The following is an 11,250-nucleotide window of genomic DNA, read 5'->3' as shown; positions in this document are numbered from 1 at the left end:
GCTAATGCTACTGACGTCTCTAAAACCAACACAAGTCTAGCACTCATGCTAATTCTATCACAATAAGCAATTGAGTCATTGAATAATCACTCAAGACTTACACACTGGCCAGAAAGTCACCTCCGTGTCTAGCTGGCGCCAACAGAGGAGAGAAAATGCAGAGCCGAAGTTGTAGGAATGGCACCGAAACAGCCTTAAGGATGGGCTGAATAAAAAGATCCCTTGGAGAAGGCCCTGGGTCTGCCTCCTTAACCCCCCTCCTCAAAGATCCTCTGAAGCATTGAAAGTTCAATCTGAGGGGCTGGAGAGATAGCATGGAGGTAGGGTGTTTGCCTTGCATGCAGAAGGACAGTGGTTTGAATCCCAGCATCCCATATGGTACCCCAAGCCTGCCAGGAGCGATTTCTGAGCATAGAGCCAGGAGTAACCCCTAAAAAAACAACAAAATAAAAATTTAATCTGAGCGATGTCTTCTCATTGTTTATCAATGTCAACATAATAATGTGATAATGGTTATTGCCAAGAAAAGTAGACTCTAAGTACCATATAGATCTCTGTGGGGTATTGTACAAATTAGGGTGAGAAGACCCCAGGACTGGCACAGGCTGATACCCTCGCAGGACAGAATTTAGGAATTTCAGGCTGTGATTCTTTTGGTTTCCTTTTTTGGAGGGCATTGGATTGACCCCTGGTGTTCTTCAGGACTTACTCTTGTTTCTGTGCTCAGGGGTGACTCCTGGTGGTGCTTGGGGGATCAAAGAGGAGTCAATCATGTGCCAAACAGTGAGTCTAGGCCAGGAGGGCCCCTGCCACCCCGGTGACAGCCACAGTGTGGAGATGTTACTGTTTGCTGCATCAACAAGGGAGAGGAGGGGATGGTGCTCATTAGACGGGTTGGGGGCATAGGGGAAAGCCACCCCATCCAAGCAGCACCTCTGGGAGCACCCCAGCACAGGAATAATCTGTAAGGGGCTGCATTGATATCCTCACGCAGCAGGATATGGCCCCTTCTAAATCTTACCATGTCGCAGAACCCATGTGCCAACTTCCAGTCCCAGCCATACCTTTTGAGATAGAGGCCCTGAAGAGCTTAGAATAGGTGCATCGGAGGGACAGGCCCCTCTGAACGGGCCAAGGCTGTCAGGTGGGACTCTGGGCTTCAGGGTCTGCCCTGTAGAGTCAGTGTGAGCTGTGATCACCCCAGATTTCAATGTCTTTTTTTTTATCCCTGCAGCCTCTCTCTCTTCTATCTCCCTCCCCCTATCTTTCTCTCCCTCTCCTCTCTCTATCTCTCACTCTCTCTCCTTCTCCATCCCTCCCCCCCTCTCTGGCCAGGCTCAGTAATGCTCTAGGCATGCACAGATCAGACATTAAGCACCTGCTTTATATATGTGAGGTCTTGTAGGCTTCCTCTACCAGAGAAAAAGGGGGGCTCTCCCACTCTTGGGGATGGAAAGGAGCCTTGGGTTCTACCCTCAAAGCTCTGTTCCTGACTCTGTGCAGGTCTGTGGGCCTAAGAGGATGAATTAGTAGTTCATAAGTTACCTCAATAAAACTGCATTTTTTAAAAAAGAAAGCTTCAAGCATCCCCTGGCATGGAATGGCCTCTCAAGCAGTACCAAGAATAGCCCCCGAGCACCACTGGTATGACCCAAAAATACCCCAAATAAATAAACTCCCAGTATCCTTCAAGCAAAATAACAATAACAACAATTTTTTGGCCATTTGCAGATTGTTGTTTGACCTCATACTGAGTGCACCCGAGTCCTAATACAGACACCTGCAACCCCCTGTAAGATCAGCACCAGAAATAGCATGACTGAAATAAGGCCCAATACACCTGCCAATAAGGCCCAAATAAGGCAGGTCAGGGACACTCTTCTGCAATGTAACATGGGAACATGGTAAGAGAGTCTTTTCTTTCGGGGATGGGATGGGTTTCCCTCTCAATCCCTTTGTATTATTTTGTTTATTTGTTTTTGTTTGGGGGCCACATCGGGCAGTGCTCTGGGGACCATATGGAATGGTAGGGATGGAACCTGGGTAATCCACATTCAAGGCAAATGCCCTTCCTGCTGTGCTATTCTGCAGCCCCTTTTGTATCTTTTTGGTTTTGTTTTTATATCTCACCAGGCAGTGCTAAACAGGGCTTGAGACAAGCCATCCCTTGTGTATGTGGCCCCAGCATGCAAACCTGGGTCAGCTGCCTGCAGAGCAAGAGTCCTGCCCACTGAACTCTCTCCCATCCTCCCTTTGTAGTCCGAACTCAGTGTCGTGAGTATATTTTTTAAGCACACAACTAATCAGTATACACTCCACATTGGAGCTGACCTTCCAGAAAATCAAAAAGAACGTATTTCCTCCCTTCGGTGAGATTGGTACTTAATAAGTGATCCTTCCAGATCCGAGTTTGGATTCTGTGCTAAGAATAGTTCACTTTCCGTTGCCAGAGAGCTTTTTTATTTTTCCCACCAAGGCCACTGAGTTCTTAATGCCCAGGGCTATGCTGGGGCTGGAACGTCACCCCCTGTTCCCCAACTTGAGCTAGGGAAATTGGGAACATTTTCCCACCCACTGTTCTCAGGAAAGCTGCTGCATAAACATGAAACCATTAAAACAATCAGTGTGACAGGAGGTAGTGAGGACTCTATTTATATTTAATACAGTTTCCCTCTTTCTACAAAGCAGGCTGGGCCATTTATTATAAAAAGAAGTAAAACATTACTCCACTTTTCCTTCTAACAACCTGGGTGCTTAGAATGAAATAGGATGCTTAGAATGCCCTCTACTAGTCTCTCTTCCCTTTTCTTATAGTGGTGTCATGTGATGGAGAAAAGTCTAGTTTGTTGGTTTTTGTTTGTTTGTTTTTTCCCCCCTAAGTGCATCGTACTGACCTCATGGGTGAAAGTCCTAAACTTAAGCGGTTGGCTTTTAAGGAAAAACAGGAGCTGGTCTGGGCTTTCCTAGAATATTCTGGAGAGCCCAGACACCTCTGAACATTGGCTTTGGGGCTTGTGTGGTCCTGGGTGTCCTGGTTTCCTTAACTCTGCTCTCAGACTGTGCCCCTGTAACTGCCTAGGCCCTATGGCTCTTCAGCCCCTCCACATCTGGGAAAGGGATGCCCCACCCCCCACATACACATCTGGGAAATTATGCCCCTCCCCCCTACACACATGTCTCTTCACATCTGGCCTGCCAGCCAAGCAGAAAATCAAAAGCTATGGAATTTGCTAGAACTGGTATGGGGTGGTAACAGAGGTTGGGGGGAATTAACTTGGAAGTGGAATAGAAAAATGGATTATTTTCTCAAAAAATTTTCTCCTGGGGCAGGATTGATAGCACAGTGGTAAGGCATTTGTTTTGCATATGGTCAACCCTGGACCAACCTGAGTTTAATCTCTGGCATCCCATATAGTACCCCGAACCTGCCAGGAGTGGTTTTTGTTTTTGTTTTTCACGAGTGGTTTTTGAGCACAGAGCCAGAAATAACCCCTAAGTGCCATCGGTGTGTCCCAAACACCCTTAAATTTCTTCTTTTGAGGAAAGCCAGAACAATAGCACAGCAGGAAGCGCATTTGATTTGCACAAGGCCAACCCAGGTTCTATCTCATATGGTCCCCTGAGATTGTCAAAGAGCCAGTCTGCTCTTTCTAAGTGAAGAGAGCCAGGAGTAATCCCTGAACAGTGCTGGGTGTGGCCCAAAGACCAAAATAAAAAACCAAAACAAAATAATTTTTTGTTTGTTTGTTTTCTGGAGAGATAGCAGAAATAGTACAGGGATTCAGGCACTTCTCTTGCATGTGGCCAGCTCCAGTTCAGTTTCCCAAAATGCATGTCCCACTGAGTGTCAGAAGTAACCTCAGAGAACAAAGTCAGAAGTCGCTTCTCAGGAGCCAGAGCTATAGCACAGCAGGTAGGGCGTTTGCCTTGCATGCAGCTGGCCTGGGTTCGATCCCTGGCATCCTATATGACCTCCCAAGCCTGCCAGGAGTGATTCCTGAATGCAAAGCCAGGAGTAAACCCTGAGTACTGCTGGATGTAGCCCAAAATCCCCCTCCTAAAGTATGATAATTTAAAACCTACTCATGGGGCCAGAGCTACAGTATAGCAGGTAAGGCATTTGCCTGGCATGAAGCTGACCCAGGTTTAATCCCTGCCATCCCATATGTCCTCCGAGCCTGCCAGGAGTGATTCCTGAGCATAGAGCCAGGGGTAACTCCTGAGTGCTCTCAGTGTGGCCGCAAACAAACACACAAACAAAAAAGAAGTAGCTTCTCAGTACTGCTGAGCATGGTCCCTAAACAAGCAAAAAAAACAAAAACAAACAAACAAACAACAACAAACCCTCAGACCCAAAAAATCTCCCCTGAATCATGTTTCTTTAATCCAGTGGTATAAAAGTGATAAAGTCACTTTGGATAAATCAAAGCTGAAGACAATAACATCCAGAGACACATTTATGTGACAATCACCAGGTCTCTTGCTGAGAACCAAGTTCAAAAGCAGTGAACCATTCCAAAGCGGAAGGCAAAAAAAAAAAAAAAAAAAAAAAAAAAAAGATCCAGCCATGGCAGTTAGCCCAGTACAGTCATGGGGACCATGTCAGTTTGCGTGGTATGAGCTGTCACTCTTTGTCACTGCTCTTTTATGCACCCCCCCCCCAAAAAAAAGCAAAGAGCTACAGCTTCCCCTCTGCAGCTGTGATTTCTGCCTCCTTCTCAGACAACAGGGCAAGTGGAAGAGAGATTTGAATATCTAATTAAGGTGTATTTTCAAAATTCCTCTTTAAGCAGCTTTCCGAGTCTTTGAAACTATGCTAAAAATAATGCTCCTCTAAACCAAATGATGTCATCTGACTCTGTCAACGTATATGTTCACTGTATCACCCACTTCTCCATATAAAATAAGACATGGTGGGAGCTCTTTTTCCCTACTGACGGTAGCCTGGAAACACGGGTTTAAAATAAATGTATCCCTGAGTTTTTCTAATAGTTCTTTCTACCCTGAGTGTCTTTGATCCATGGGCTTTTTTTGTCTGCATTTCAAGAGGAGTAGCTGTTGGCAGCGGCCAATGTGGAGGTGTGTGTGTGTGTGTGTGTGTGTGTGTGTGTGAGAGAGAGAGAGAGAGGAGAGAGAGAGGAGAGAGAGAGAGGAGAGAAGAGGAGAGAGGGGGAAAGAGGGAGAGAGAAGAGAGAGGAGAGAGGGAAGAGAAGAGAGAGGAGAGAGGGAAGAGAAGAGAGAGGAGAGAGGGAAGAGAAGAGAGAGGGGGAAAGAGAAAGGAGAGAGAGAAGAGAGGAGAGGAGAGATGGGAGAGAGAAGAGAGAGATGAAAGAGAAGGGAGAGAGAGAGGAGAAGGAAAAGAGAGAGATTAGCTGCATGGATCTATGTTTCTTGTTCCTGTCTCCCAGCCCAAGGTCACATGGTCAAATGTGGGAGGTAAAATTTAGATCAGCTGCCTTGACCACTTTGCACTTGACCCTGAAATTGGGTGGTTTCCTAGAATAATGAGATGTGTCTTTCTACTTCCATCCTCACTCACTCTAAATCTTATTATCTTGCCCAGACATTGCCAACAAAGCTGTGCTATGAGAAGTTTTGTTTTGCTTTATTTTTGGTTTTTCGGTCACACTGGGTGGTGCTCAGGGGTTACTCTTGGCTCTGTGCTCAGAAGTCACTCCTGGCAGGCTCAGGGAACCATATGGGATGCTAGGATTCGAACCAGGGTCAGTCCTATGTTGGCACGTGCAAGGCAAACGCCTTATGGCTATACTATCGCTTGGCCCCTGCTATGAGAAGTTTTAAACTTTAAAGCCAAATGTATCGAGATGACTGGAGATGAAGAAGTTTCATTCCTCCTGAAATGCCACAGAAGAAAGTTACGGGCTTCATGGTGCCCTCCCTGAGGAGAGTCATAGTTAATGAATCTGGGAAAATGCCAGCAACAGAGGTTCTTGGCAAGGGGCCAGAGAAACAGGACAGGGTGAGGCACTGCTCTTGCCTGAGGCCACCTTGGTTTCCTCCCTGACATGGCCCCAGGGCACTGTCAGATGCGCTTAGACTCCCCCTTTCCCCAGCCATGGTGGCTTTCATTCAGGGTGAGATCAGGACATATTTCTTCTTTGATTGTGCACATGATGGCTAGAGCCTATGAGTCTAGCATTGCCGCTCTACTGCTCCACTGTGAGGCTGCACGCACTCTCCCAAGGGTCTGCCACATCACTCCAGCTGGATCTTCAACCTACCAGATTCCTTTGTTCTTTCTACCAAATTTCTATTCATAACTCCCAGAGAGCACACTCCTTGCTTGTTGTATGGCTAGGGGAGTTTAACTCAGAACTATAAAGGTATAACAGGATTTTATATTTTCTGTTTTCTTTGTTTGGGGGGTGGTGTGGGCCTGGGCATGGTTTGGGGAGAAAGAGGATGTTGGACTATACCCAGCTGTGTCCAGGGCTTATTCCTGGCTCTGTGTTCAGAGATCATTCCTGGCGATAGTGGGCAAGTCCTATGTGACTTGCTTTTCAAAAAAAAAAGGGGGGGGGATGTAGGGCCCGGAGAGATAGCACAGCGGCGTTTGCCTTGCAAGCAGCTGATCCAGGACCAAAGGTGGTTGGTTCAAATCCCGGTGTCCCACATGGTCCCCCGTGCCTGCCAGGAGCTATTTCTGAGCAGATAGCCAGGAGTAACCCCTGAGCACCGCCGGATGTGGCCCAAAAATCCAAAAAAAAAAAAAGGGGGCGGGATGTATAACTTTGTGGGAGGAGAACAGGATATTTTCAGTGCCGGCTGGGAATGGAACCCAGGAATGCACACAGCAAGATGAGTTCTCTACCACAGACCTAGACCTGGCCCAGGAGGATATGACCTTTTATAACTAAGAAATATTTTGACACTGAGTTTTCTTTCTTTTTTTTTTTAATCTTGTTTTGGGGGGAGGGGCACACCCAGTGATGTTCAGGGGTTACTCCTGGCTATGTACTCAGAAATTGCTCTTGGCTCAGGGGACCATATAGGACACCAGGGATCGAACCCAGCTCCGTCCTCGGTCGTATGCAAGGCCGTATGCAAGGCAAGCACCCTACCGCTGTGCCATTATTCTGATCCCGACACTTGAGGGTTTTTTTTGTTTTTGTTTTTGTTTTTTTGGTTTTTGGGCCACACCCAGCGTTGCTCAGGGGTTACTCCTGGCTGTCTGCTCAAAATAGCTCCTGGCAGGCACGGGGGACCATATGGGATACCAGGATTCGAACCAACCACCTCTGGTCCTGGATCGGCTGCTTGCAAGGCAAACGCCGCTGTGCTATCTCTCTGGGACCGACACTTGAGTTTTTAATTCTTAGATTTGAATTCATTTTTGTCTGACAGCTTTCTCTCATTTTTAGGACATTATATGAGACAAGCTCCTTACCCCCTGCACTGTCTCTGGCTCCTGACAGCTTGTTTCTAAAACATTTTTCTGTCAAAAGAAGAGAGGCTGGAGTCTGATCTCTGGCATCCCATTTGGTCCCTGATCACTGGCAGGAGTAATTATTAAGCACAGATCCAGGAGTAATCCCTGAGTACTGCCCAGTGTGGTCCCCCAAAATAGGAGAGAAGGAGAGGCTAGAGTGATAGTACAGCCTTGTAAACTGCTAACCTAGGTTTAAACTCTAGCAAGCACTGGCAGAAGTGATTCCTGAGCACAGGGCCAGGAAAAACTGCTCAGCATCACCAAGTGGACCCCCTACCCTCCCTCAAAAAAAGAGGAAAGAGGGGCCAGAGAGATAGCACAGTGGTAGGGCACTTGCCTTGCATGCAGCTGACCCAGGACAGATGGTGGATCAAATCCCGGTATCCTATATGGTCCCCTGTGCCTGCCAGGAGCAATTTCTGAGCAGATAGCCAGGAGTAACCAACCCCTGAGTGACACTGGGTGTGGCACAAAAATGAAGAAGAAGAAGAAGAAGAAGAAGAAGAAGAAGAAGAAGAAGAAGAAGAAGAAGAAGAAGAAGAAGAAGAAGAAGAAGAAGAAGAAGAAGAAGAAGGAGAAGGAGAAAGGAGAAGGAGAAGGAGAAGGAGAAGGAGAAGGAGAAGGAGAAGGAGAAGGAGACGGAGCTGGAGACGGCGGCGGAGGAGGAGGAGGAGGAGGAGGAGGAGAAGGAGAAGGAGAAGGAGAAGGAGAAGGAGGAGGAGGAGGAGGAGAAGGAGAAGGAGAAGGAGAAGGAGAAGGAGAAGGAGAAGGAGAAGGAGGAGGAGGAGGAGGAGAAGGAGAAGAAGAAGGAGAAGGAGGAGGAGGAAGAGGAGGAGGAGGAGGAGAAGGAGGAGGAGAAAGAAGAAGATGAAAGAAAGGAAGGAAGGAAGGAAGAAAGAAAGAAAGAGAGAGAGAGAAAGAAAGAAAGAAAGAAAGAAAGAAAGAAAGAAAGAAAGAAAGAAAGAAAGAAAGAAAGAAGAAAAAGAAAGAAAGAAGAAAGAAAGAAAGAAAGAAAGAAAGAAGAAAGAAAGAAAGAAAGAAAAAAAGAAAGAAGAAAGAAAGAGAAAGAAAAAAAAAAAGAAAGAAGAAAGAAAGAAAGAAAAGAAAGAAAGAAAGAAAGAAAGAAAGAAAGAAAAGCTGTCCTCACTCTCTTCTTCGAAGATGTCAACTGGGGCTGGAGTGATAATACAGCTGGAGGATGCTGGCCTTGCACACAGCTAACCCAAATTCAGTCCCAGGCATCCCATCCAGTCCCCTGAGCACTGCAAGAGTGATTTCCTTAGTGCAGAGCTAGAAATAACCCCTGAACACGTCTGGGTGTGGTTCAAAAAACCATAAAAAAAGATGTCAACCATGTTGGATTTAGGGTCCAGACTAAAGAAGACAGGAGACAAATGCTAGTCACATCTGCAATGACCCTTCTGCCAAAGATCATCCGGGAGGTTCTGTGGGTCCAGCACAAAACAAAGAAGGAAGAAAAAGGTGGGGATGTGGAGAGTGGAGTCATTTAGAAAGAAAGGAGTCTTTTTTTGTGGGGGGAGGAAAGGCGCAGAAATTTCGGGAAGCAGTGCTGTCACTGAGCACAGGAAAGCAGGACAGTGTACAGACCTAACTGGTTGGTGATGGACCAAAAGACCTAGCCTCCACCCAGTTGCAGATTTGGGACTCTACTTATCATGCCTGTCCCTTGCCTCAAGCCTCGAGCTGTGTGCACATGACAGAGCTATGAGCAGACAGGTGGCCACAACCTTTTTGCCCTGAACTCACTTCCTAGATTCTCAGGAAGACACAGAAAGGGACTGATTTTTCCTCCTCGGCATTTGTTTTGATTGGCTTCTCCAGCTCAGAAATTCCTATCTGTTGAACTGGCCCCTGGGCAGAGAGTGGGGAACTTTTCCTTAGGCACTGCCTTTCAGCATTTGTGTGAATAAATTTCAGCAAGGGATGTAAGGAATAAGGAATACTTACTCCTTACTGGAAGTAAGGAGATTACCTGTTACACCAAGGTGCTTCTTACTTGGAGTAAGATTACCTGCTACTGGTGCTAGAGGTAAGGTGTCTGCCTTGCAAGTGCTAGCCAAGGAAGGACTGCGGTTCGATCCCCTGGCGTCCCACATGATCCCCCCAAGCCAGGGGCAATTTCTGAGCGCTTAGCCAGGAGTAACCCCTGAGCATCAAACGGGTATGGCCCGGGAAAAAAAATTACCTGCTACACGAAGATATACCTAGAAAGCAAAGCTCTACTTGGAATAACAGGTGCAGGATATGCAAGGCTGCAGGCTGCAAGTAGAACATGGCACTGTTTTGAGTCCTTGTCCTCTCTGAGGATGTCTCCTTTCTATGAACACTGGGGAGGAACAAGGCAAGAATCTCTCAAAGACATTTCAAAGGAACTCTGTGATCTAAAGCTTTGGACCTTGACTGCTCATGTAATATTAAAAAGCTGATATCATTGTATTTGGAGTTGGGAAAGAATTTTTGTGAATGAAATTTAAGTTGATTTATATAAGGACACGCTGCCCACAGATGAGTCACTTGAGTACTCCCTCATGCATAGTCAAAGTCAGTATTTTAGGGACTGGAGTGACAGTAGAGTGGGTAAGGTCCTTTCCTTGGTTGTGGCTAGTCCAGATTTGATTCCTGCCATCCACACTGGTTCCCTGAGCACTGACATGAGTGATTCCTACATGCAGAGCCAGGAGTAACCTTTTAGCTTGACTGAGTATGGTGCTAAGCCAAATCAAACAAACATATGAAAATAAAGTATTTTGGGGCCGGAGAGATAGCACAGTGGTGTTTGCCTTGCAAGCAGCAGATCCAGGACCTAAGGTGGTTGGTTTGAATCCCGGCATCCCATATGGTCCCCCGTACCTGCCAGGAGCTATTTCTTTTTTTTTTTTTATTTTTTTATTTTTAATTATGAGAACAATGATTCAAAGAGGACAAAGTAAAGTTACAGTGAAAGAACAATCGCCCATAAATAGAGTTCTCAGAAGAAATCCCCTTGCTGACGCCTAAATATTGAACTTACAGTCAAAAAATCATTAAGAAAAATAAGGCAGAACCCATGTACAATTACTTTGTCCACAAGTCCCCAGATTGTAGGACATTACAACATTTCTTAGCAGTACACAAAGCAACCTAAAGCCATGAGATTTATGTGACCAGGAGCTATTTCTGAGCAGACAGCCAGGAGTAACCCCTGAGCACTGCTGGGTGTGGCCCAAAAACCAAAATAAATAAATAAATAAAATGAAGTATTTTAGGGCCAAAAAAGATGCTTCAAGGGTCTGGACTGCATTTGCTGAATGTGAGAGATCACAGTTGGATCCCTGGCACCGTATGGTCCCCCCTAAGCACTACCAGGAGCAATCCCTGAGCACAGAACAGGGAGTAGGGCTCATGAGCACTGTTGGGAGTGACCTCAAAATCAAATCAAATTAAAATGTATTTTGGGTTGGTGTTTCTGTTGTTTCCTGCTTCATAAACATTCCTGCCGCTCATTTGGGAAAAAAATAGGCTGGTAGCAGAGACACAGTCCTGTGGAGTATTCCAAGGCCAGAAACTCTGACCCTGGGGTCTTGTAAGTGCTGCTCCTAGTTCCCCTTTCCCCACCTCCACCTCCATTCATTGGTTTGACACTTCAAAGGGAAACGGTTCTATTTATTGGCACCAAAAAAAAAAAGTTTGCTCTGGAGGCATTTGCGGTGTTGTTAACAGACTTATATGAACTTTATGAATTCTCACTTAAAGCTGTTCCACACTCGCTCCAGCAGATGGGATGGGCCTTACTTAGCAAA

The sequence above is a fragment of the Suncus etruscus genome, chromosome 10 (assembly GCF_024139225.1).
Source record: "Suncus etruscus isolate mSunEtr1 chromosome 10, mSunEtr1.pri.cur, whole genome shotgun sequence".
Classification (NCBI taxonomy): Eukaryota; Metazoa; Chordata; class Mammalia; order Eulipotyphla; family Soricidae; genus Suncus; species Suncus etruscus.
Note: the sequence above shows the minus strand (reverse complement) of the source record.